At 33.2% G+C, this 12,645-nt stretch overlaps 1 protein-coding gene and 1 long non-coding RNA gene across 5 annotated transcripts in view; one reads left to right on the plus strand and one right to left on the minus strand.

Annotated features, from left to right (window-relative positions):
• LOC145259729 (uncharacterized) overlaps positions 1-5,272 on the minus strand; it is a 28,400-nt gene extending 23,128 nt beyond the window's left edge. The window contains exon 1 of the long non-coding RNA XR_013864193.1: positions 5,059-5,272. This is a non-coding gene — a long non-coding RNA (uncharacterized LOC145259729). The remainder of the gene's footprint in view (positions 1-5,058) is intronic.
• An 11-nt stretch (positions 5,273-5,283) lies between these two features.
• The window catches only part of LOC145259728 (protein BANP-like), a 56,533-nt gene continuing 49,171 nt past the window's right edge, over positions 5,284-12,645 (plus strand). The window contains exon 1 of one of the 4 annotated variants that reach the window (XM_080117422.1): positions 5,284-5,479. The gene's annotated coding sequence lies outside the window, so the exon portion shown is untranslated. The remainder of the gene's footprint in view (positions 5,480-12,645) is intronic. The other 3 variants (XM_080117423.1, XM_080117424.1, XM_080117426.1) reach the window with 3 other exon arrangements.

Raw genomic sequence — 12,645 nt, forward strand, 5'->3', positions numbered from 1 at the left:
AAAATTTTTCGTTATATCCCGGTCGGTGCGTCAGGGCTGTGTGATGTTGTACCTGCTTTACTTTCTTTTGTTGGAGCTGCTACTTCGACGGCTTAGGTAAGATTACACACTACACCGTGTTTGAAAAAAGATGAATAAAGGTAACGACCTTGTGTATACGCAGGAGTCAAGTATAAATACGTGCTCCCTGCTTGAGCATGGCGCACACGGTTCCTGGTCCTGTCGGACTCCAGCCCCTAAGATAATCCTTTTAGTTTCTTAGCTAGGTGAGAGAATACCCCCCCTTCCAATAAGAAACTTCTAAGATGCCCACTCTCCAACTTTTTCTTTTCATCAATGGCCTCCCCCAAATTGCATTCATTATTCATCAGTTACTCCCCAACTCTCCCATCCCATTTTTCTTTTCTCTCCCATCTAAATTTCAGTCCCAATTAGACTGGCATGCTTGTTTTTGGTTCCACACAAACAGGAAAACAGTGGGTGATCTTAAATTTCTGAATTTTTCAGATGAGGATTGGTTATTTGTATTATTTGGATTCATCAAACTACTTTTCTCATCTTGCGTGTCATTTTTACAATGTTTCGATTGATGTAACCTCTGACCTCCTTCAGGTATATCTTGCCGAACCTGGAAATGCCTTTGTCAAACGGAATTCCAAACATTAATTAAATAAAGGGTTCCGCTCAGAATTCCGTCCAAATTCCAGAGTTCGACAAGATACACATGAAGAAGGTAAAAGGTTACATCGACCGAAACATTGTAAAAATAACACTCAATGTGAAAACAGTAGTCCGAAGAATTCAAATAATACGAATGGTTGTTGTATTATCTCAAAATGGTTGGGAGGGTCTTACTAACACCTAACATGTCTGAGCTCCAATCTATGGTTTCCCCTCACCAAACTTTCATGAAAAACACTTGTCTAGCTGAAACCACTATGAATAATTCCCTCACTCTTTATCTGTGCCTAAACCTAAACATAGATTCTATGAACAAAGTTTCTTTCTTAAAACTGCACGCCTGTGGAACTCGGTTCCATTTTTCTGCTTTCCAAAAAGTAAGGGGGCACAAAGTGTCGAAATCCACAAAATAAAACTGAAAAATATGGATAATGAACATAAGTAATATAACAAAAATCAGAGGGCAGTACAATGTGCAACGTACAATGCAGAAATTGGTTTATTGAAAATATCTTGAAAACCATTGATTTTAGGGCATCGTAATGTGTTACTGACCCCTTATAATGTGGCAATTCCGGACATTTTGAGTGGTCACATACACCCGACGGTTTTAGAGATACAATGCTGGTAGGTGGTCATACTTCGATAAAATGGGGCGTGGCCATGTCGCCAATTTCGCCGTCAGTGGCAGATGTGTTACCAAGCAAACATTGATCAGTGACCTTCAATTATTTGATTTCAGAAGAGTTTAGCTCTGAATATAAAAGTGCATACATAATCAGCCTGAGCTATTAGAGTAAATTAAATTATTTTATTTATGTATATATTTACTTAAAAAAAAAATCGATTTGGGAATTTTAAGTAAGATGACTTCTGGAGTAAATGTGGTATTATGGTAATTGAGGATTCTAGCTAGGAATATCTTAGACAATTATAAGGTAGAGTAGCAAGGATGACCACACTTTTAAAAGGTCTTGTCTAATTCATTTTTGATTATTGTATAATTTTCGTAAATAAATAATTTTTTTTTGCAAAGTATCTGTTCTGATAGTACACTTTATCTTTTCTGTTCTAGTCAGTGAAAGAGAAATCCTTCTAGACTGAGGCAATTTGGGTATGCTTAAGTATGCTAAGTTAACACAACAAAAAGGAGTGAAGAAAACAAATGTGCAACGAATAACTGTTACCAAAGGCAAGATAAGTTACGCTTCTATCTACTTGAATAAGTTTTTTTTTTTTTGGTTAAACAAATTTTAAACAGGTTTTTAGTTCAAAGCAAACAGTGTCCACCCTGTTCGGTTATAAGAAAAAAGATGTCTGCCATGAGCATTGCACGAGGATAATCGCTCAAAAATCGAAAATTAAACAAAATACTAGTTAAAACATTACATTTTCGCACAATTGGTGACATTTGTTGGATGTATTTCTACCAGTATTATGTTTAATTTTTGACTTTTGGTCGATTATCAAGGATCCTGACCATGAGCAATGTTTTTGGCAGTCATGTTTTTTGTTTTCGCTCTAACTAAACAGACTGGATAGTCGGTTTGTTTTGAACAACAAAAAAAGTTCAAACAAAACAAAAAAATGAGTTTTTTTTGTTTTTTTTTACTTTGACTGCAAATCGATATTCACCGTTAAATTCACGACTTTTATAGGTTTTCGGGTATGCTGAAAACGAAGATCACATTTAAATGTGGGGCAGATAAATAGTTTTCTAAATATTAAGACCTTTATTATCCCTTATGTTGTCCCTAGCAATCATATCTTTCCCAACTAAACAAGTAACTGATGCATGCACGTGCGTATTACAAAACACCCCCTCCCTATGTTAAAGATGGTGACGGCCACCGAAATTCATTGAGCAAAAAAAATAAAATGTCTTAATATTCAGAAAACTACTTGTCTGCCCTAAATTTGAATCTGCTGTTCGTTTTCAGCAGACTCAAAAACCTATTCAGGTCGTCAATTTAAAGGTAAGTGTGGAGTTGCAGGTAAAGTAAAAATTTACAACAAAAAATGTTACTCTTCTACTTACACAGAAAAGTTATCCTGTATTTGGTAACATTTGTTGCATATTTGTTTGTAGTTTTGTTTTTGTTTGTTTTCTTCTTGCCTCAGTTTTGTTCTGAATTGTAATTTTTGTCCCAACCCAGTCCCCTTTTTGGAGAGCTGGATTTGATACACATTTAAAAGACCTCGTGTGGTTGCAGAACGACCACAAGATGGCGGAAATGGGGAGCCTCTTCGGAATCTCGATAATCGCTCAACACTCTAAAATTAACCAAAATACTGATACAAATACACTCAATAAATGTCACGGTAACATATATTGGGTGAGTTTCTAACAGTATTTTGTATAATTTTAATAGTTTTTAGTCATTATCAAAACTTTCAATATTTAGGTGTCAAGTCGCAGCCATTTATCTTATTCTCCACTCACGCTCGCACAATGTTTTTCGAATCGAATAAACGTTTTAAAGTGAGTAGGTAGGAAAATTAATTCTTTGCCTTTTGATGAGATTTATTTGCTATATATCTCAATTTTGGACCATCTCCGTGGATTGTAAAACATACCCTATCTTTTTTGGTAAATTTATACAAACACCGTGACAGCGAATTAACCCTAAACCCTAACCCTAACCCTAACGCTGTCACGGTGTTTGTATAATAATACCTCTTTTTTTTTTCTACACGTGGTCACGACGAATTCGTAAGTGACATAGAAGCCTTTAAACTGTCGACTAGAAAGTTTTTGTTTTAGTGATCATCAAAGCTCACAGGAGAAACTAAAGTTTTTCTCTTTATTTTTTCAGCGTAGTAAATTTTTTTGTTTTAACATTTTATGCAATCATTCGATTCTGTAGCAAAAAAGAAAAGAAAAAAGTGCTTTTTTTTTTTCTTTTTTTTTTACAAAGGAGTCACCACTTATCAAAGGCTCGGAGGCCACTCGAGGGTAAGGGTTAATGAGTTTACAACACCGACAGCGGTCAAGGGGAACATTTTGTAGCAAGGCTCTATGGACAGATTTATCGTTAGTTGACAAATAAATATTCTCGTTTACTAGTCAAATAGAAAAGTTACTAGCCAAACCCAGGTGATTTTTGGAATGTGACATCTTCGTTTCATGACGAGTATGTACACCAAGTGTAATTCTAAATATACAGCAAATTTTATGTTGATACTTGAAGGTATAAACATTCTAATTTTTTCAAGTATTTTTAGACAGCCTTCGTTAAAAAAAAGAGTACGTTGTTCTTTTAAACTTTTATTATTTAAATAATTTAACTTTGTTCTTTTTATTAAAAAAAAAAAGTTGAAAAGATATTTTTCACTCAGTAGTGAGTGAGCTTTGGAAGATTGTCAGTGAAAGAAATACAATTGCCAAAAGATAAGCGTTTCATTATTTCTAGTCGCCACCACGACCTAACCCAGCGTAGTATAAACACCCCCAATCTCTCCATGTTAAGAACGGCTTTCGAAATAAATACTTCGAGAGCTATACTACTAAAGCGTACTATAAAAATTATGAGGGTGGGGATGATCTCGTTCAGGTCAGCCAAAAAATCGATCTGTCGGCTCTATCCTATTTACCTTTCCTACTTACTTACCTTCCGACGAGGGCAGAAACACAAGACCTTTTTTTTTTTTCTTTTAATGTGGTATCATCCAGATCCCCAAAAAGGGATATTCTGGATTGAAACAAAAATTTAAATTGCCTCAGTCTAGAAGGACTTCACTTAAAAACAGATAATAATTGTCGTATTAGAACAGATACTACGCTTTGCTCCTTAATCTCTGAAAATATAATCGGAGAAAAGAAGAAAAAGGACTCATATCCACAAGGAAGTTCGATAACTCAAAATTTGATAAATATGAAAAGAAACTAATAAAATCTCCCGTTAATGTTTGTTTTTTTATTTGTTAATGTTTATATCCTATAATTTCAAAACTGATGAACAAATAACAATTTATTGTTTCCCCACGAAAGCAAAATGTTACACAAGGTTGTTTTTAATGTGGGTGAAACCAGCTAGCCCAAAAAGGAGAGGAGAGCACTCTAAAAGTAGGCAAAAATAAAAATTGTATAGAAGAGTTTCCCTAAGAGTAGCATCAGAACAGATACTACATTGTGATCTTGTCCCCTTTTGCAACTTATAAATAAACAAATTAATTTAATGCTACAAATTGTCATTTAAAAAAAAAGAAAAGAAAATTTAGGATGCTAAAAACGTAAACACACGTGATTCGAATCCTTTTAAAATGTTGACTAGAAAATCATTTCTAGGCTATATTATTAAAGTGTACAGAAGAAAATCAAGTATCACGGTTAACTTCTGCTTAAAAAAAAAAAACGAATAGATAAACAGTGTTTACTAATAATAGAAATAGTTGGATGTGGCATTTAGGATCGAATCCAAGTGTAGTATCTGTTCTGGAGCAAATGAATACCAAAAATAATTGTTAAACAGGCCCATTTTTTTTTTTTTTCTTTCATAGGTTACACAAAGAAGAGGGAGGTAGTGTTAATGGTTGTAAGAGCCTTGTTGTTCTTGTCCTTAGCATTCCCCTTCCTAATACTCCTTCTCCCTCGTTTCCTAGCATTCCTCCTACTCCCGTGCAAGAAAGGTTTATGGATTGGTGACGTCACAGTTGACATGCGCACTCGTCGATCTCGTCCTCTCGTTTCGCGACGCCATTATCGCCGATTCACCTTTTTTCTCTCGAGACGCAGACGTGATTTGGCCGCAGATTTTGACTCTTGCAGCGCCAAACTGAGCAGACGGCTTCTTCAAGTGTAAGTTGACTGAGTTTTATTATTTCTGACGATCGACAACCCCTAGGCCCCACCGAAAGCCATTTTTCTACCACAAAACGATCGTCCTAAAAGGCCGGCATGGCTTCGGATACCTTTCAAACACGCCATTAATAGACAACAATAAAAAGATCACGCTTTTTTGTGTCGTGGTTCGAATTTTGTTGTTTTCGCGATCGGAAAACAAACATGTGACAATGTTTATTGCAAATTGTCTTATGTCTAAAAAGTTTTTTGTTTTCTAAAATATTTTTTTTTTCTGACGATTCGTCATAAAAGATCAATTCAACTTTTTCATAATGGCCTTTTTGGTGACTTTCTACAGTTCTTCATAACTATTAAGATCTTTTCCCCTTTTTAAAAACAAAATAAACCCAAAATAATGTTTGTTTATATTTGTTAAAACCATGTTAGAAATTCTACTTGTGATTGTTTCTAAAACTATATTTAATGTGAAATATTTTAATTGTTTATCGTTTCCTATATTCGCAAAATTTCAGATCTTATTCTAAAAAAAATTATTAAAAAAATTGACATTATTGTTTTGTCATTAAATCGTTGTCAACCATATTTTGAAAAAAAATATAAAACTAATTGCTTAAAGGTAATATTTTAATCTCTATTTATAAAGTTATTGGATGTAAGTTTTTTTTTCTTTCCAAAATTTGTAATTGATGAAGATTTTTCAGCATCAAATAAACCCCCATTAATTATGAAAGTTTTATAAAGAATTTACGTCCTTTAATTTTCTAGAAATAAATAATGAAGCCAGTTTAAAGGATTTCAAATTTCGAAGTCTCAAGAATAATTCATCCTTTCTTTGTTGTCAACTCTAAGCAAAAATGGATTAAATTGGCTGACTCGTTTATATAATGCATTCTGGTGGATTAAATTTTGTAAATAGGAATCTTTTAAAAAGTCGATTTTAGTACTTGATACCACTTTTTTTTTTTTTTTTTTTTTTTTTGATAATTAACCAGATTAAGTTAATGTAAGAGTCACGCAGCGACGAGAAACAGAGGCACAGAGAAAAAGTGGTCACATAATTTTATTAATATACTAACGGATGTACCCGGCATTGCTCGGTATGAAGCGGCGTAACGTTAAATTCCTTTGAAAAAAAATTAGTAAAAAAAAAAAAAATCCAAAGAAACTGAGATTTGTGCATGTGAGTTGTTTTTTCTAAACAGTTCACTTGTAAGTAAAAAAAAAAAAAAAAAAAAAAAAAAAGAAATACTCTAGCTGAGATAGAAACCAAGACAGCGAGTCAAGTGCGGTAGCTTTTAGGCCAACTTGCCACGATCTTTAAAAGGGGTTTTCAAATCTACTTATTCTTAACATAAGGAAGCTGTCATGTGAAAGATTCATGCATGCGCAGTCGTGGAAACAGTTGACAAACGGATAAAAATCTGATGACCCCCCCCCCCATAAGTACTAATTTTTGCATTTTGTCCCTTTAACAGCCCTTTTTTTTCCGAATGCAAAACAATTAAAAAGTTTTCTAATTGTGTGAATACCAAATTTCAAGTCTGTAAATCTAAAATTCGTTGAGTATATAGGTTGAGAAGTGTCCTCACACACATTCTCACTTTTGTAGATAAAGTATTTTTTACTAACATCCACTTTTTTTTTTTTTTTTTTCGCAAATTTAAATATTCTACTCAAATTTACTTATTTTCTTTTCTTTTACTTCAATATCTAAATCTTATTTTTCTTAGTCCGTTCCTTACCAGTTTTTTTTTTTTTTTTTTTTTAAACTACTTGGCCGATTCGGCTAAAATTTTTTATTTATGATAAGGTGTAGAAAACTAAGTGTTATAGCATCTGTTCGGTGCACAGTTAGGGATTAATAGGTATTAATCACCATAATACCACATTTACTCTAAAAGTGTGGCATAGTTTATAATATGAATCTCACCTGTCTGTTTAAATGTGTGGATGTATGATTGTATGTCTGCCTAAAACTTTCGACAGAGGCGACGGATTTTCACGAGATCAGTATCATTTGGAAGCTCGACCCTTCGGATGACAAATATCGAAAAATTGGCTAAAAACATTAATTCCTTCACTCTCAACTGGGCACTTTTCTACAAGGAGGGGTTGTTTTTTATTTTTTTGCGTTGCCATTTTTGCAAGTCCTTGTTTGTATTGGTTGGAATGACTTTACTTAATTTCAACATTCCAAACTTCCGGTCGCATCATGAAGTAGCGGTAAGATGTCAGTTTTTATTTCACTTTCTCTTCTGCCTTTGCGTTACAGGTTCGAGCCTGCCTGCCTACTACCACTTTTTTTTTTTTTTTTTTGCTCAACACACACATACAACGCCCAGCACCCAGGCTAGTTCCAAATAAGTGGGCTATAAATTTTGCCCGTTTTTAATGGGTCAAAAAGTCATGTATGTATGTATGCGTCTGGCTCAAAAGCCTAAAATGAGGTTCAAAGATTGTTTGAGGTCCACCTTAAAAAAATGTGAGATAGACGAAAGAACCTGGCAGAGTCTTGCTTTGGATCGTGGAGAAGGACCTTGCGGGGAGGTGTGGGCAAGATTATGTCTCAGCAGAGCTGGGCTGATAAGCCACCAGGCTACTCATCAGCGCAGTGGGTCACAAAACAGTCTTGTTTTGCCAGATCTAACTTGTGTCATCTGCGGGCGGACGTACAAAACAGCAGGTGGTTTGAAGCTGCATTTGATTATACATAGAAGTGACCATCAAGAACGTGCTGCTAGTGGCGCACGTCTGCACAATGTGTGCCAAAGAATGCCAGAGTTTGGCAGGGTTTAAAAGCCACCTTCATGCAGCCCATCTGATTTGTTTTCGTATTTCTGTATATCTTTTTTTTTGTGCTATATCAAGTAATGGCAATGTTCGAAAACGAATTTGCTGCCATCATCATCATATATATATATGATTACATCAATATCTAATTATACAGACATGTACAGACTTCGCAACACTGGCATGACAATGTTTCAAACTGTAGTTAATAAGTAAGATCTCACCAGGAAACATTGCAAGGTGTATATGCTGATCGTTCAACATTTTAACAATTCCATTGGAAGGTGATAGTAGTTTTTAGTAGTTAACGAAACTGACTGATGACCTCAGGGTCCCAAGTTTGAATCCAGTTTCACAAAAATCACTTTCACTTATGGTATTGGCAACCATCACGTGATCCCTCTCGTAACCCCTGATGTCTAAATAATTCTGACAAGAAAAATGTCGGGGAAACCGATGCTGACAAAAGAATCTTCGGATTAATACATTATTGATGATCAGAATTCCTCTAATTTTATTTATAAATGTTCGACTCGTGTATTGAACGCTTTTGAAAAACCATTGGTTTTTAGTTTGTGTTATCAATATACTTGAACTTTATTAATCTCTATCTCTACTGTTTTATAAAAATCACTTTGTGTGTGTGGTCCTGGATATCACCTTAAACTATATCCGATGGTGAGGCCCCAGCTTGCAGGCTTTGTGGAGTGTGGAGCCACCCTTTAATTGCCATTATTCCCAGGTCGACTCTGACCCGGAGTGGTAGTACCTGTTAGGGTCCCAACTATGGGTTAAATAGAAACCGACTTAAAAAACAAATATATTCTATTAAAAAATTCTTCTTCAAATTCACTGGATTCGGCATTAAATAATCTGAAAAGGGTTGATATGCCGTAAAACAACCAACCACTTTGTGTGTGAGTTCTTTCCTCATAAGTTCTGAAATGGCTGAGCCTATCTTTTGCAAATTTCATACAAAGGTAATTTATATGTCTAGCAGTTTTCTTGGATGTCTTTTGTACAGAAATTCATCCGATAAGTATTGAAAATCTAAAAAAATCCAATCTTAAAAATAGTCTTTCTCTTTTATAGATACAAAAAGTATTTTTTACAGGGGACAATTTTATGTTACACTGGCCAAGGGAAATAATAAAATCTCAGGAAATCATTTCTTCTTTTTTAAAAAAATCAGATTTATTGTCATCTACCTTAGTGGTAGAGCATTTGACTACAGATCGAATGATCCCCTGTTCAATCCCGGATGTACCTCACCATTTTATTTACATTTTTTTCTTATTAATGAGTTTAATTTACGATAAAAGAAGAGGTACCATTTAAACTTGCTGCAAATCATTTATTCGTTTGCATATTTTAAAACTAAACTTTAATCAGAAGTGACTTTTATAGGGCATTCATTGTCAAACCCAAATGTCAGCTGACACTGTAAACAAACACAGACGAAATTTTATGAACGACATTATTATTTTAGTTTTATTTTTTTTTCAACTTAGTCCACCGGCTAATTATTCCTCGTAATATGTAATAATCAATAGAGAATTGATTCTGTGATAATACTTATGCAATCTGCATTAATTAGAATATCATGTTTAAGCATATTGTACAATCGGTGCCCACTGCCCAGCTAGTATATATACATTATATCCACAGATATGTGTTTCGTTGTCTCTAACACTTATCAGTGTGTCTGTGTATGCCCCCCACTGCTTGAAACTGAACTTCTGTAGCATTATGTTTTTTTTTTGTTTCATGTAAGATATTCGAACGTTCCATTAAAATTCTCTTTTACCTCTAAAGTGTTGCGTCGTTAAAGAAGTTAAGAACATTAATTTTCCTTCTCACTAATTAACTAGTTAAAAATGTTATATAATGTCTTCCTTTTTGGTCTTTTGGTCTTACCAGATTCTAGGACAAGAATTCATCTATTCTGGTGGAGTATCCAGCTTAGCACTGTTACAATAGGCAATATTTCTTGGAGAAGGTGTACCATTCCTCATACATTATTTGGGGTTTGAATATTTGGTCCAGGTTTACTTGTTGAAGGAAGTATCCAAAGAATGTCTAGTAGGCATTCAAGTTTCTGTCATGTGTGTAGTTCAGTGTTGAATTAGAAATAAAAAGAGTGCTCAATTTCTTGTACAAGAGTAGTTATATTTTTATTGTCGATGTCAGAATTCTTTCCAACTCCAAGAAAAAACCTTTACGATGATGACTTTTACAAGTTTTTGGGTATGCTGAAAACGAATACTATATTTGAATTTACCACAAACAAGTAATTTTCCGGATATTAAGCAATGTAATTGCTTATGTTATCAGTAGTGGCCATTTCTGTGATGATGCATACTATGTTATCAGTGGTGGCCATTTTTGTGGTGGTGCTTAAGGAATTACATTGCTTAATATCTGGAAAACTACTTGTTTGTAGTAAATTTAAATATAGTATTCATTTTCAGCACTCTTAAAAACTTTAAAAGTTGTCATTTTGAAAGTGATTGTTAAGGTGAAAACTAAGTAAAAAAAATTTAGCAAAAAAGTTTTCATCCCCCCCCCATTATCACTAGGTGGCCAGAAAGTGGGTGCTCATTTGATGTTAAGTTTATATAGAAAAATGATCCAAAAAGCAATTTCTTCATATCATGAAAACTATTTCTCTGCAGCACTTTTAAATGTTATATTCGTTTTTAACACTGCCAAAAATCTGTAAACGTCGTCATTGTAAAGGTTTTTTTTGGGGACTTGGAGATAGTGACCATCTTTATTAAATATACGTTAGACATTAATTTAATCTTCCATTGGCACATTCATGTTTCTGTGAAACTGAAGGTATTGATGGATAATCAAGTTAATGAATATCTAGTATCCATTAAATAAAGATATATATGCATATATTCACTTCCTTCATTGACTGCATGACTGATAAAAAAAAAAAAACTTTGATTATAACAAGAGAAAACTATTAAATTTATCTTTATTTTAATTTGAAATAAAATTATTAATTTTTAATATCTTATTTCTCTGGGTTAAAAAATATGATTTGCCAAGAATTGAATTCTTTAAAATGGTTTTAACTTATACGAAATAAAAAAATTTTTTTATTTATATTTTATTTGTTTTTAAAATAATCTAAAAAAGAAAAAAAGTACCACCCTCCCTCCTATTTATCTATTTAATTTTTTTAGCTAATATTTTTGTATTTATAATATTTTGAATGTTTTTTTTTCTTTTTTCTTTTTATGACAAATCAATAATTTGTTTCTGATGATGACATGATAAAGAAGTGTAGAGTGTAATATTGATTACCCATAACAAGCAGATCGATAACACAGATTGATTGATTATATGATCCAATGCAATGATATGGATTGATCAGTTGTGGGATCCAACTTGATGTCAGGTTATTGAAGTTTTAATTTACGTTTGGTTTTTCCATCAATATTTCTTATGAATTGATAAATAAAATTAAATTAAGAATTATACGTTCAGTATACATATATCTATATAATTGTAAAACTGTGGAATGTCCAGGCTTGCTTGCTTGAATCTTGTCTTTGATGATCGGGCGATTTGATCTTTTAAAAAAGAGATGACAGGTGAATTTTGATATTGTATACTAGTAGGCTGCCTGGCATGGCCAGGTTATAAAATATGTTTATATATGATATCTTGATTAATGCAGATTTTGTATTTATTATATTGGACCCAATATATATTAATGATTTAAAAAGTTTAAAAAACAATGACTCGTACGCCACCACCAAGAATCAAAACCAAAATGTTTAACATACAATTTACTTTTTCCGTTGACGTTAATGCTTGAACTATGAAGACATTTGCTGCAAGGCTAAAAATTAAAACTTGAACCAATAGCTATTACATCATGCATGCATATTCGTAATGCCGTCGTTCGACTATCACCTGGCAATTTTGCACCGGTTTTCTCTGGCTAAAACCCAAATATAAACTTTTACATGGGTTCAAATATCCTATATATTAAGTTTCATGCCTGTAGACCAAAAACTGACAGAGGAGTTTGATAGGCAAATTTTTTTAAACAAATATATATATATATATATACACATACATAAATATATATAGCAAAAGGTTTGTGTTTACTATAATCTTTTTACGCAAATATTACGCAACTATAAATCATGTAGAATATCTGCATGAATATAATTACATGTAATAGTTAATTAAAGATGATCATCCTATAAGAAAACCGAAAAAACTAATAGGGAATTAATTAAAATGAATGTTTAAAAGAATATGCAAATTAGCTAGATCTTTTGTTAGAGAATGCAATTCCACAACCTATATATAACAAAGTTGTATTTTCTTTTTAAATAAATATA

The sequence above is a fragment of the Euprymna scolopes genome, chromosome 35 (assembly GCF_053919585.1).
Source record: "Euprymna scolopes isolate OS-2025 chromosome 35, ASM5391958v1, whole genome shotgun sequence".
Classification (NCBI taxonomy): Eukaryota; Metazoa; Mollusca; class Cephalopoda; order Sepiida; family Sepiolidae; genus Euprymna; species Euprymna scolopes.